Source organism: Sus scrofa, chromosome 5 (genome assembly GCF_000003025.6).
Source record: "Sus scrofa isolate TJ Tabasco breed Duroc chromosome 5, Sscrofa11.1, whole genome shotgun sequence".
NCBI lineage: Eukaryota > Metazoa > Chordata > Mammalia > Artiodactyla > Suidae > Sus > Sus scrofa.
In genome coordinates, this window is record NC_010447.5 from 75,531,378 (window position 1) to 75,546,821 (window position 15,444).

The 15,444-nt window shown below is 36.9% G+C and overlaps 1 protein-coding gene across 1 annotated transcript in view; it reads right to left on the reverse strand.

The window, feature by feature from the left end:
* Nucleotides 1-15,444, reverse strand: part of NELL2 (neural EGFL like 2) — a 332,233-nt gene that overhangs the window by 26,286 nt on the left and 290,503 nt on the right.

Consider the following 15,444-nt stretch of genomic DNA (forward strand, 5'->3'; position numbering starts at 1 on the left):
TTGGGAAAGAAAACACAAACGAGATGTGATACAATTGATGCCTTTCTTTCAAAGAGACTAAAATATTCTGTTGACTGGCTGTTAAAATATTTATTGCCAGCAAATCCTTAAAACTGAGAAAACATAAAATCAAGACGTCTACTTGGTTGTTGAAAACTACGCAGAAAGAAAGTGATATGAGCAACAGCAGATACTTCTAGACAACTTCTCCTTTGCAAAAGTCATCCAACTGTAGAAAGTGGAAAGAAACCATCTGTGATAGTCATTAATGCCACTCACCAAATAGATCTAGCTCTTCTGGACACAAGCTAGGAGCCTTGTGACTTCCTGAAGCCAAGGGAGGGACACCTGTGATTTTAAGCCTTTAAGAAGCAGTGTGTAATTCATACATACCCTTTCCCCATCACAATGACCAGCAACTATCAGAAGCTCTGAAGGTCAGCCTGAGTCCTGGGCGAAGATGATACAGGGCCTGTTCCTTCTCTACTTGGGATGGACATATAGTATGAGCAAAAAACCAGCCTCTCTGCTTTAAGCCACTGAGATGGTCTTTTACTACTATCAGCATAATCTCCAACAGATGCTAGTAGCATTCACATGTTCTCAAATACACTTCATATTTTTGAGAATATATGTCACATAAGTGACTTTTCAATGAGTTTCACATATATCATTACACTCAACCCTCCAAAAAATCTTGCTATGTAGCTAACATATTGAATGTATGAAAACAATGAGGCAAAAGCAAATTATGGGATTTAACCAAGGCTACCTGAAAGTTCATAGCTGCCTGCCTTTCAGGCATGTGCTCTTTCATACAAGTAGACAGTTTTGAAACTTGCAAAACTGTCTAAACAGAGAGAGAACATGTATCTTGAGTCTCATATGTTTTCTCCAGTGGCTTACTACTGTTCCCAAATGTTATGAGCCTTTATTCTTCTTATTCAGTCTGTTGATTAATGGGATATCTGATCCCCACCCAAAGCTCTTCAATCTCTCATAGAAGAAAAAGTAATCCCTAGAGTTGCCTTTTGGAATATCACCTTCTTCTTATATACCTTCTGCATTTCTGGATGCTTTGGAGTTGACTCAGGCCTGGCTAAGTAATCTGAGGGCACCATACCATTGCAGCTGCCAAAAATATCCATCTTGACAACCCTTTTCCATGACTGTAGATTCCACTTGCCAAGGGAGAATAGCCTTTTCTTATATGTTTCCTGCACCTATGTCATATTCCCTGCTGTAGTGACCAGCAATAACAACGTCTTTCCTGTTGAAGGGAAGCAGGTACTTTTTAGACTCATTCCCCACCCAGACAATCCACTCATTCTCAGCAGTATCTACTGCCTTCTGAGTTCAGTCACACCTAGCACCAAATTCTTGGAAGTATATATTTCTTCCATTTTCTTTAAAAACTTCCTATTTTCCCATGTTCAATTTTGAACTAGATAAATTTTTTTTTTTTTTTTTTTTTTTTTTTTTTTTTTTTGTCTTTTTGCTATTTCTTGGGCCGCTCCCGCGGCATATGGAGGTTCCCAGGCTAGGAGTCCAATCAGAGCTGTAACCACCGGCCTATGCCAGAGCCACAGCAACGCAGGATCCGAGCCGCATCTGCAACCTACACCACAGCTCACGGCAACGCCAGATCGTTAACCCACTGAGCAAGGCCAGGGACCGAACCCGCAACCTCATGGTTCCTAGTCAGATTTGTTAACCACTGCGCCACGACGGGAACTCCTGAACTAGATAAGTTTTTGAATAAGTAAATACTTAAAAAAAGAGAAATAAGCCATCACTCATTTTATTCTTTCTTTCTTTATTTTTTTGACTGCACCCAAGTTCTAGGGCCAGGGATCAAACCTGAGCCACAGCACTGACAATACTGAGTCCTTAATTGCTAGGCCACCAGGGAACTCCCTCATTTCTGTCTTGATAACCCCAGAGTTCCCCTAAAACAAGGTGCAAACTGTTCTCTTAGATTAGGTCATAAGCCAAACATAAGTATTTTATATGACTGCAAATTTTTAACATTATTTCTGAACTATGAATAACTTGACTCTTCTGAAGCATCAGTTCCTACCATCGGTAATTCCTTTTGTCAAAATAATTATTAGTGGTCAAATCAGTGAACCACTGACTTCCTGACACATAACTGGTGTGGACTGCTTCCATTTACTAGGGCCTTATGGCTTTTATAAAGCAGCCTATTTGTTTTTCAGGGGCCTCCCTAACTGATGAACCTCTGATTTATAAATGGGACTAAAATGCTATGCTCATTTTAGCTTTACATGGTCTTTCCTTCTAACCCAAATGATGCAGAAAATTGGTTATGTCATTTCTTAAGTGCAAGGACAAAAGAAAACAGGTTGGAATTTAAGCTTTAGAAGTGAGTTTATTGGAAAAAGGCCATAAAGGGGATGTTTAGAGTACTTCATCTTGGAAGAATCTTGTCACTAAGGTTGGTGATTTGGAAGTAACTACTAATGGAACAGAGCCTTCTCCACTGAAGCAACTTTCACATCTCTACTTACCCTTTAATTTAGTCATCTTTTTCTTGCCACAACACAGTTATAGGGTTACCTCAGGTCCCATGACACAGATATATATTTATATTTTTACTCCTCACTTATTTTTCTTGTCGTTCTTTCCAATCACCAGGCCCACTCCTATACTGCCTCATCCCCACTTCTCTTTATTTATATCACAGCAACCTTCCTTGACATACCAACTAAAGTCATTAGAAATGCTTATGCAGTATATTAGTGTTCTGAAGACTGGAGATTGAAATATATGGTGGCCATAATTTATGTTCATATACAATTTGAGTATGATTTTATTATCTGATTATGACTATTATGTTGTATTTTAGAGGATGTGTATGCAAATACATATGTCACTCATTAATTTTCCAATCAAGAATTATTCAATGCCTGTTATGTGCCAAGTGCTAAGTGTTGGGAAAACAAAGATACATAAAGCAGAAGTAATTCCTGCCCTCACTGGGCTTACTATCTAAATTATGTTTTAAGAAAATTAAATTTATGAAAATCTGAATTTATAATCACACAGGAAAGCGTTTTTCAACATGTCATATACCTGCCATCACTAGTATGGCATTTAGGTGATGATAGGCAAATACTTTATTTTAATGGCTACATTTTTATATTTCTGAATTATTTCTATTTATAGCAATAGTACAGTAGTAAATTTGTATTTAAATTTAAAAAGTGAGAGGAGGGAGTTCTGTTGTGGCTTAGCTGGTTATGAACCCAACTGGTATCCATGAGGATGTGGGTTTGACCCCTGGCCTTGCTCAGTGGGTTAAGGATCTGGTGTTGCCATGGCTGTGGTGTAAGCTGCAAGATGCAGCTCAGATCCCTTGTTGCTCTGGCTGTGGTGTAGGCTGGCAGCTACAGCTCAGATTCAATTCCTAGCCTGGGAACTTCCATATGTCACATGTGGGGCCCTACAAAGCAAAAAATATAATAAAAAGGGAAAGGAATCACAGAACCAATATTAAATAAATATTGGCCTAAATCATTTATGAATATGACAAAACTTATGAAAGTGGCATACAAATAACTAAAGTGTTGAAAACACTAATATAAAATATGGAGTAATTATTCATATTTCAAAAGGATTTACCAAGTATTCCTTAGGTACTGAGATATCTTAATTCATTTAAGATATTACTGAATTGACAAAATGCGGTATAAGTATACCTATGTCATGGCTCAAACTATATACTTGCTATCATTTAGGGTAGATAGCAAAAGAAAACTCAGCAGATAATGTACATTGTTTTATTTTACAATTTTATATTCCTGCTAATTTTGATTTGTTTATGCAGACTTTTCTACTTTGGTGAAAGTGAGTAGAAAATGGAAGTGTACTTGAATTGTCAAAGTACACACTTCCCACCAGAAGGTAAGTTTTTTTTTTATGGCTTTAATTAAAGTAAAAGACAAATAGCCTCATCTGTAAGCTTAGTTACTTACATCCTTAGTTATGTGCATCCTCAATTAGTCAATAAACACTTAGTAAGTAAAGAATTGACACATCATCCACAATTTAAGAATTCAATAAATCTTATCAGTACTCAAATGCAAATGTCACTATGATCTATGACATAAAAATGCACACATTGTGTGTACTTTCAAATATGCACACATTGTGCTTTACATGTTATATAATAGAAAATAGTAAAACAAGTCAAGTAATTTATTTCTTTGGTACTTTCCTTAAGCCAGTTAAACTCAAACTTCATATTATTTGAGTTAGATACACAGAGAACAGTAGACCTAGAGGAGGAAAATTTTATTATTTTATTCCATAGAAGAACTACCAAGTTTGAATAAATTACTTTTCAGACTGAATAGAGTATTCATAAAGATTAGTACAGGATGTATAAGCTCTTATGATTTAGTCTTTGAGGACCTTAATTTTATACCCTGTAGGTATATTACATAAAAAACTAAAAATAAATTTTATGAAAAACTGATTTCATTATATATTCTGTCTGAGAAAGGAACTAGTTTCTAGTTCCTTAGGGACAATTACAACTTTTTCAGTGGCTGCATTTAGAACAGTCAGCTAGTGATGATATTAAGATGCTGTCCCAGAGCACAGAGAATCTAAAATCTAAAAGATATTTAGCCATTCAACAGCAGTCATGAGCAGCAGTCATACTCCAGGGATCAAAATTGACTTAGATATTGAAAGTGGAAGGCACTGTAGGGATAGATTTTCTAGAAAGCACATGTTTTGAGATAGTCATTAAAAACAAACCAACAAGCAGATAAACAAGAAAGGAAAATGTCTGAAAAAAAAAAAAGCTCATAGGTCAATATCTTGCTCTCTTTGTCTCCCTAGGCATGGTGACAAAAGACTGGGTGACTTCTACATTGTCACAGACCACAGTTTTCAGCCGTAGTCAAATGAAAACGGCTTTTGACATCAGCATTTAAAGGGTCACTTTGGAAAATGACAAATTATTTCTTTGTTACATCAAGTGTAGTTGTAAAATGAGACACATGAATGTAAACCCTTTTTCATGTGTTGTAACAGTTGTTTCTACCATGACAATATAACTAAGAATAAAATGTGTGCGATGTACAGAACCATCCATACCTAAAACAGACCCTGGTCACTAGTTTAACCTGCTACCCTATACCAAAGAAAAGAAAATACAATTATTTTTTAAAATGAGCACGGTATTTTCAATGGCAAAAACAAAGAATGAGAGTGCTATGTTTCAAACTGCTTATCATTAATAAAAACCTGACATCATTTCTTACAAAAAATAATGATTGGCTTATTTATATCACAAGCCTATGCGCTGGTAGTTAAATTATATTGATAAACAGTAGGCAATTAAACATCCTCGAAACAATCAATCAATTTTTGATTACCCACATGTGGACTATTTGCTTTCTAGATTATCTGCAGCATTCTTTTTTAAATCACAAGGTCATTTCCTTCTGTCTTTTGTTGAGCTTCTGGGGAGTCTGCTTCCCACATTTAGACATTAGTGCTCAAGGAAAGCAAACTCATGTAAGCATTACGGTTTTTCACAATTATGCCACATTTGGATATATAATATTGTCCAACATTTCATAAGAAGACTGAATTTCTCATATGAATTTTTGAAAATAAACTATGACAATATATGTAAATAAACTTTGAAAATCATAAAATCCTCTTCACAAGTTGAGTGATTACAAAGTATATTTAGTGAAAATTATGTTCATTACTTTATAGTACATAATTAGGAAGTTAATGACTGCTCTTAAAAAAAGCATAATTTCTTTATCACATCATTTAGTCTTCACAACATTCATGTAAGCTATTCTTTCAAAAAAAAATTTTTTTTTTTTTTTTTAATGTCTGCATCCATGGCATTTAGAGTTCCAGGCCAGAGATCAGATCTGAGCTGCAGATGCTGCAACACCTGATCCTTCAACCGACTGTGCCAGGCCGGGGATTGAACCTGCATCCTGGTGCTGGAGAGATGCCACTGATCCCATTGCAGCACAGTAGGAACTCCCCCATGAGCTTTTTTTTTGGTCTTTTTGCCTTTTCTAGGGCCACTCCCACGGCATATGGAGATTCCCAGGCTAGGGTCTAATCGGAGCTGTAGCCACCAGCCTATGCCAGAGCCAGAGCAACGTGGGATCTGAGCCTCATATGCAACCTACACCACAGCTCACGGCAATGCTGGATCCTTAACCCACTGAGGAAGGCCAGGATTGAACCCACAACCTCATGGTTCCTAGTCAGATTTATTAACCACTGCACCTTGATGGGAACTCCTATTTTTTTTTTAAGATTTTAATTTTTTTCTCTTACAGTTGACTTACAATGCTCTATCAATTTCTATTGTACAGCAAAGTGACCTAGTCATACATATATATACTTTTTTTCTCACATTATCCTCCATCATGTTCCATAACAAGTGACTAGATATAGTCCCTTTATCCCTATATCATAGACTAAGAAGTGGTGAAAACAAATGCATTGCCCAAGGTCACACCATGGACCAGAACTCTTTGAACTCCAAGTTCAGAACTCTCCCACACTAGGCTTCCTCTTAAGATCAACCCTTGGCCAACCAGGAACAGCCTATGCTTTGAGATGTCTCAGTATATATCTCAGTATGAATGAATTCCAGCTCTTTGGCTTGTCAGCAGTATGACTTTGAATTTTTTTTTCCTCTTCTTCTTTTTTTTTAATGGCCGCACCTGCAGCATACAGAAGTTCCCAAGCTAGGGGTTGAATCGGAGCTGCAGCTGCCAGCCTACACCACAGCCACAGCAATACCAGATCCCTGATGCATCTGCAACCTACATTGTAGCTTGCTGCAACATCAGTTCCTAAGCCACTGAGTGAGGCCAGGGATCAAACCCACATTCTTATGGACTGTATGTTGGGTTCTTAACCCGCCGAACCTCAATGGGAAGTCCTAACTTTGAATATCTTAATAAACCTCTCTGAGTTTTCTATTTCTAAATTATATAAGTAATATTCTCTTTTTCTTAATAGTTTGCTGTTAACTATTGTTAATTCTACAAGGCCTCACAGGAGAAACAGTGCATGGTCATCATAGGTCGTCTTTTCCCCCACACTTCAAAGTTTATTTATTTATTCTTTGCATTTTCTGTCTATTAGTTTGTGAATTTCTCACCAAACCAAATAAAAATTGGGGAAGGGAAAGTCTGCATTGATTCTATACATTGATTTGGGAAGAACTGACATCTTTATTGAATATTTTAATTCATACACATGATGTATTTCCTCTTTATTTTTATGGTTTTTATAGATTTCTGAAAGGAAATCTATTTTGCCTGGACCTATTCCTAAATATTTTTGTCTCCCTTTTTTAAAAAACCAACATTATTTGCTTCTGGCTTTATTAAGGTACAATTAACAAATACAATACTTAAAGTGCATGCTATGTTTATTTGATATATGTGTAAATGGTGAAAGGATTCCCTTAGCAAGTTAATTAACACATCCACCACCTTATTTATTTATTTACTTATTTTGGTGAGAACACTGAAGTTCTGCTCTCTTAGTAAGTTTCTATTACACAATACAGCGCTATCAACTATAGTCATGGGGTTATGTATATTATCTCCTTAGACCTAAAACCAACTATACTGAGGTCAAATTGATATACACAAAACATCACAAACAATTTCATGAGTTTTGACATGTAACCACTACCACAATCAAGACATAAAACATTTCTTTCACCCCCAAAGCTCCTTAATATCACAATAGTTTAAAATAATACTTGATATAAATATTAATGCTGATCTTTTTGAATATGTTCCATATGGGTAGCAACTATGCCTACATTTATTTTTTTTTAACCATACCCTAACACCTAGCAAAGAACTGAACACATAGTGTGAGATTTATAAACATTTACTGAGTGAATGAATGATCCATTCATAACATCAAGTAACTAAGTGGTAAGCTCAGCAGGCCACCTTTGAGTCCTGCTAGTTCAGGATTCGGAATGAAGGCAGGGGTGTCAGCTTGAAAGTGTTCACTAAAATGCAGAAACAAGATAATAAGATGACACTTCCTAATCCTACTTAAATATTTATGTGAAAAAATTGACTAGTGTTAAATGAAATAAAATTAGTATAGAAAATGTGTTTGACATATACATAAAATACAATCTAAATGTAATTATATATTAAATATGTTATAAAAATTATTAATTTTTTAACAAAAAGAGTACATCAAAACTTCTAATTAAGCTTGAAAGATTAAAAACATTGTTAAATCTCTTCTTCCTCTCACTCTTAGAAACATTATGTTAAAGAAACAAAGAAAAGCATAAACAAAGAAAATAGGTAAAACATCACCAGCAAAGAAGCAAATTCAATAAATTTCTGGGTTAATTAAGGGTCTACTGATGCACAATCAACCCATTCATCTCCTCCCACCTTGAGCAGACTGCTGAAAGAAAGCAATTACCCCCAAAGCTAGAATGGATGGTTCTTTTGTAAAGGAAATAAATGAAATATCTGGAAGAAATTAAGTAGCTAATATAGTACTTATCCTTCAGAACAAAGTCCGTTGCATTTCAGTATTTAGAGACCAAACTGTAAAAAGCGACTCCCTTTTAGCTCACCCAATGTAAGTCTGCCAGTCAACAAACCTTACTGTCATATCTCAGGTCAAAGTTGGTTTTTCCTTTAATTCACTCTTAAACATTAATGCGAGATCACAGAAAAACAAATACCTGGGAAAAGTCTATAACATCTTACAGAACAACCAAGATATACCATCATAAAAACTGACCCTGAAGGAAATAGAGATAATTCCCAGAACAGAACTTAAAATGTTTCTAATTAATATCTTTAAATAGATTTGGAAGACTAAATAGATTTGGAAGACTATCTTTAAATAGATTTGGAATTATTTCTAATTAATATCTTTAGATAGATTTGCGGAGTTCCCATCATGGCTCAGTGGTTAACAAATCTTTTTTTTTTTTTTTTTTTTTGTTAACCACTGCGCCACGACGGGAACTCCAGGTTAACAATCTGACTAGGAACCATGAGGTTGCGGGTTCAATCCCTGGCCTTGCTCAGTGGGTTAAGGATCCGGCATGGCGTGAGCTGTGGTGTAGGTTGCAGATGCAGCTCGGATCCCGCGTTGCTGTGGCTGTGGTGTGGGCGGGTGGCTACAGCTCCGATTAGACCCCTAGCCTGGGAACCTCCATATGCCACGGAAGCGGCCCTAGAAAAGGCAAAAAGACGAAAAAAAAAAAAAAAGATTTGGAAGACAGTGCTATAAAAAGGAATATTCAAAGAATAAAAAAGAATTCTTAGAAATTAAAAATATGATAGGTAAAATTTTAATAAATACAATATAATATTGGGAGATCAAGTAGAAGTGGTCTCTCTAAGAGAGCAACATATAGAAAATAGAAGAAAAATATGATAGAATAAAAGCAAAGGGCACCAACTCAAAGGGTATAGCTTCCGATTAAAGACAAATTTCATACCAAGAAAAGAGAAAAATAAATATAAAAGAATATCTTTAAAAAATAATAACTGAAGGACTTTTCACAGAACTCTAGTCTTCAGATTAAAAGGCCTTACCATGTTCTCTAAATGATGAATAATGACATGATAGCCAATATTTACTTACGACCCACTATATGGCAGCCACTGTTCTTTGCAATTTACCTATATTTACTCATACAATAACCATAGCAGACCCAGGGATAGGAAATATTACTCTCCCAATTTCAAAGAGAAAGTAGCTTAGATACTCCAAGTTTAAGTAATTTTTCCCAAGGTTTTTGAAGGGGCAAAACTAGGATTTGAATCTAGATACACTAGATATAGAGGTCAAACCCTTACCCCATACACAACACTGCCTCACAAATGAATGAAACAGATTCACATCAAAATACACATTTTGAAATTTTGCAAAATACAAATCTTACTATTTTCCAGAAGGGAAATAACAGACTACACATAAAGGGATGAGAATCAGTGTAGCATCTCATTTCTCAATGTTTATTGTAGGATAATGAAGCAATGATTTTGACTCTAGAATTCTATACTTGACAAAACTGTCAAATACCTATAAAAGCAGGATATACCCATGATATATGGAAGTTTCCAGGACACAGACTGACTCTGAGCCACAGCTGCAACCCACTCCACAGCTGTGGCAATGCTGGATACTTTAATCCACTGTGCCAGGCTGGGCTTTGAACCCATGCCTCCACAGCCACCCAAGCTGCTACAGTTGAATTCTTAACCCACTGTGCCAAAGTAGAAACTCCAGGATAAAGAATTAAAGACATATAATTTCTTACAAGGCTTATGTGCTATGGACTATTTTTATTTATTTTATTTTTATTTTTTTGTCTTTTTTTGCTATTTCTTGGGCCGCTCCCGCGGCATATAGAGGTTCCGAGGCTAAGGGTCGAATCAGAGCTGTAGCCACCGGCCTACACCAGAGCCACAGCAACGCGGGATCTGAGCCGCTTCTGCAACCTACACCACAGCTCACAGCAACGCCGGATCGTTAACCCACTGAGCAAGGGCAGGGACCGAACCCGCAACCTCATGGTTCCTAGTCGGATTCGTTAACCACTGCACCACGACGGGAACTCCATGGACTATTTTTAAAAATTTTACTGATGATGTAATGAAAAAATAAATGACTAAATCCAGGTAGAGAAAGACCTATCAGTGGTTCACCACTTTTTCCTTCTAAAACCCTTTCTACTTTGCAAGAATCTATCACTGTCTTCGTTCTCTTACCTCACTGGCCACTATACCTTGGCCTTCTTTGCAGATCTTATTTTTTCAATCTACAAAAGTCTGAATTCCCTGTGTATCTATTCTTAGACTGGACTTCCTGTGTGGCTCGCAGCATAACTACTCGGCGTTGCTTAGATATCTTCTTTTTCATCTACTAACTTCTTAATAATTTCATCCAATGCTAGGGCTTTAAATACTCAAATGCTATTAATACACTGACAATTACTTGTAATGGGTTGAATACTATTCCCAAATCTTCATGTCTGCTCAGAACTCAGACTGCAACTCTGTGCTGAAACAGGGAATCAAGAAAAACTATTTATAGTGGATAAAATAAGAAATGAAGGTGAAAACATATATTAGTGAAGGCTAAAATGGTAACTTTCATTAGAATAAAGGGAATATGGTAAGCTGTGGCACAAGGGAGGTAAATCATCATCTATCATAGCAGGAAGTCTACTGACAATGTTTAAAGTTGCCAATTAAGCAAAGCCCGGTATAAACATATTAGGAGAATTGGAAAATGGGCTCCCTTCACCCCTTGTTTCAGCTGGACTTTCACAAAAGAATTAAGTTCTAGTACTTTAAGGCATCCTGAGTAAATCATGAATTAACTTCTCTCCTGTGTAGCTGGTATGGTACCAGTCATGTGCCATCTCTGGGAGAGCTGAGAAATTAATCTCTTGGGTTATTTTCTCCAAGTAGTTCAGATTAGGAACTCCTTTTAGAAAAGCTTCTAAAAGGTAAGCAGGAAGTGAGTCGGGGGACAATTGTTTTTCATTCCAAGTTCTTCTGTTTGATTTTTTTAAATCGCATATCTGTTCTCTTTCATATTCATAAAAATATTTTTAAAGGCCATTCAGAGACCACATTTTAAAAAATGTCGAGTATAATAGGATAGTAACTTTGCAAGTAGTGATATCTAAATGAAAAGAAAAATGAGACGGAAGCTCTGGAAAAGGTTATCAGGACCGGAGACATGCGGATAAGACAATCAGAACTGATACACAGGATGTTCCTGAATTGGAACAGATGGATGAAACTACCGAAGTCGAGATTGTAAAGAGACAAAAAAGAACGAAGGGCAGTGCTTGGGGGAAAATGGAGGGATAGAAAAGCAGAGTAACTGTAGGAGGGATTGCTGGCAGCGAGGTGGGAAGTTCACAAGTGGACCCGCAGGAACCATTCCAATTCTGGAAACTCCTTAAAACTTAAAAGATATTTGCTATTGCTATCCATTTTTCCAAGGTAGCTCAGCTTAATGTGTAGTATATGAGACTTAGAATACTTTTAGTGATTCATTCATCTCACAAATACATATCCAATGTCTTTCATAGAAAACATGCCAGTCACGATGGAAGTATAATCAAGAGCCCAGAGTCGAATAAAAAAGATATAGTATGAGCACAAGCATCTCAGATACAAAGTAGATGTGAGGCTTCAGGAATAGTAAGGTGAAGAAATACGTGAAATTCAGGAGAGACATGACCTCACTCGGAAGCTCTGATCATGGAAAACTAGGTCACTGAGGAAGAACATCGCTGAGCAAAAACTTCCAGATTTATTCCTGCCAATACAAGCAATCACTTAAAACATTTATTCATTTATTACACTGTAATCAAGTACCTGCTTTTAAAATAGGCAGGCTTTTTTCGTACATTATATGATATTATAGCTAGGCTCCCAAGACAATATGAATGCGAAGCCACTGCGAGCTCTATAATAATAAGTAGACTGCTTTTAATCAGGGTAAAACTAAGAAACTCTTAATTCCTATGCTTCCCTGAGCCACTTTTTAATAGCAAGGATTAGACTGCCTACTTGATCTACCTCAAGATTATTTCCAGAAGGAGGAAAAAGAAGCTGATTTCCTCAAACTACTCAGTAAGAATAAGACGGCTGGATTGCTTTTGTGTAATAATTTATTGCAAGCTTTCTAATTATTAATATAGCACTACAAAAAGGTCTTATGCATTTTGATGAACTCACTGGTTTTTCAGGAAAGCAAACCTTGAATGACATGACAGGAATGGTAGGATGACAGTCAAAATAGCTGGTCTGTATTTATTTGCGAACTGACAAACTTACATCATGAGAAATACTGCTTTGAGCAAAACGAGCTCACGGATGCCAATAAACAAAGAAATGGGATACTACAGTTGCCACATATCTGAATAGGAAGTCAGCAGGTAGAGCTCTGAGTGGGTCCTAAGCAAGAAATACACGGACGGATGGCTTCTATCGGCTCTGAGCAAGTGTCAGATCTCTGACACGCTCTCTACTTTCAGACCATTTTCTTATAACGACTGTTTCCATCTCCGCTAAAACACCCATTAGCTTGATGCTGGCTTCTCAGCCAGCAATGAAACATCACAGCTTTCCCACATAGATAATTGAAGGGGAAAAAAATACCAAAAAGAAAGCAATTGAGCAAACCAATAACGCCTTCCAATTACAATTAAGTGAAACAGCCTATGGGTTTCTTAAAGACAGTGTGTTCTTTTATGGGCTCCAAAACCTCTTAACCACACAGACTGATGGCAACTGTTTGGTCCTGTCAATAGGAGGTCCCCGAATCAAACTTCTTCCAGACTAATTATATTTTTTGTTCATTTCCACAACTTATTTCTTCATGATCAATCACATCAATTGCACAATGAGATTTTACCATGAAGGCAGCAGCAAATGATAGATCAAAAGGTTTCTAATCCTGAGGGTTTGATCTTACAGACTCAGTCTAATTCTGTACTTGAGTAAGGTATTTTAAAAAGGAAAAATAATCCTTTAGACCACCTTTTTAAGATTATCTGATGAACTAAGGGGGGGCAGGAGAGGGGAAGGTAACTGACAGTTGTTTGGCAACTAAGTGCCAGTACTTTATCTGTCTTTTGCATGTAGTTTCCATCACACCACTGTTTATACACACACACACACACTGTTAAAAAATATCTGTACAGTAACTGGAGAAATAATATAAAGGGACCCAAAAGAAAAACAATTCCTATATGAGTAGAGCTGCCATAGCTACTTGTAGTTTTCATGGGAAACATGTTTCCCAGGAATTTATTCTGCTGCTTAGAGGCAGGATCCAATCATGTAAAGACATGAAGTCTGTCCTTCTAGTAGTTTCAGTGTATCAGTCAACAACAGAAGCAACTGGAAGTCTAGTTTTACCCACACTATCTCAGTATTAAGCTGCTAGAGCAAAGATAATGATCTAATAATGCCCAGTGGTGAGGGAGTATTAAATAAATTATGGCACATGCAAAAAATGGAATGCTATACTGCTTAAAATGATGCTTTAGAAAATTATTAATGACATGTAAATACACTTATGATAAATGTCATATAAAAAAGCAGGATTAAAAATTACGAATATTAGGAGTTCCCGTTGTGGCTCAGTGGTTAATGAATCCAACTAGGAACCATGAGGTTGCAGGTTAAGTCCCTGGCCTTGCTCAGTGTGTTAAGGATCCGGCATTAACATGAGCTGTGGTGTAGGTCGCAGAGGAGGCTCGGATCCTGCACTGCTGTGGCTCTGGCGTAGGCCGGCGACTACATCTCTGATTAGACCCCTAGCCTGGGAACCTCCATATGCCACGGGAGCAGCCCTAGAAAAGGCGAAAAGGCAAAAAGACAAAAAAAAAAAAATTATGAATATTATTCTAGTATGTAAACATGTATTTCATTTTGAATAAGACTGCAGTTATCTCCAATTGGTAATACTACAGATTATTTTTATTTTGTATATTTCTTCATTTTATAAAGCTTGTAAAATTAAATATATATTGCTTTTATAATTTAAAAAGATTTACACAAAGGCTATGGAGTTTATAACTAAAACTGGGATGGACTAGAAAAGTAGCTCCTATGTATCCTAATAAATTGATGACTCCAAAAGACGGTCAAAGCCATCTGGTCTCCTCTTCCATGTGCCCTTCCACAGATCCTACGCTCCAAGACTCACACTGGCCCTCCCCTTCCCCGAAAATGAACTGGGCTCTTCTGTCTCCATGCTTTGCCTACAAGTGTCCTTTTTCCTAGCTACACATTCTCGTCCCTCCACTCATCAAAATCATATTTGCAAGGCTCTTCTCCTGTCTTATGTATCCAGGATACCATCCCAAGTTGTCTGGGTTCTAGTTCTCCTGCTGTACGTGTTGTTGAACTCACCACAGTTGGCTGGGAGCCTGCGAGACTTTTTTCCCCTCCAGATTTATAGCGATAAAATTGGCATATACTATTGTGAAAATTTAAGGTATGCCCCATGTCAATTTGGGGCACTTATATGTTGCAAAATGAAGACCACCATAGTTTAGCTAACATCTCTTTCATGTCACATAATTACCATTTCTTTTTTGTGGTGAGAGCACGTAAGATTTACTCTCTTAGCAACTTCTGAGTATATAATACAGTACTGTTAACTATAATCATATTGCTGTGCATCCAATTCCCAGAACTTGAATTCATCTTCTAGCTGGAAGTTTGCCCTCTGTGACCATCCTCTCTTCATTTACTCCAACCCTCGGCCCCCAGTAACCACCATTCTATTCTCTGCTTCTGTGCGTTTGGCTTTTTTAGATTCCACATGTTAAGTGACATCACAGAGTATTGTTTTTTCTGTCTGACTTATTTTACTTAG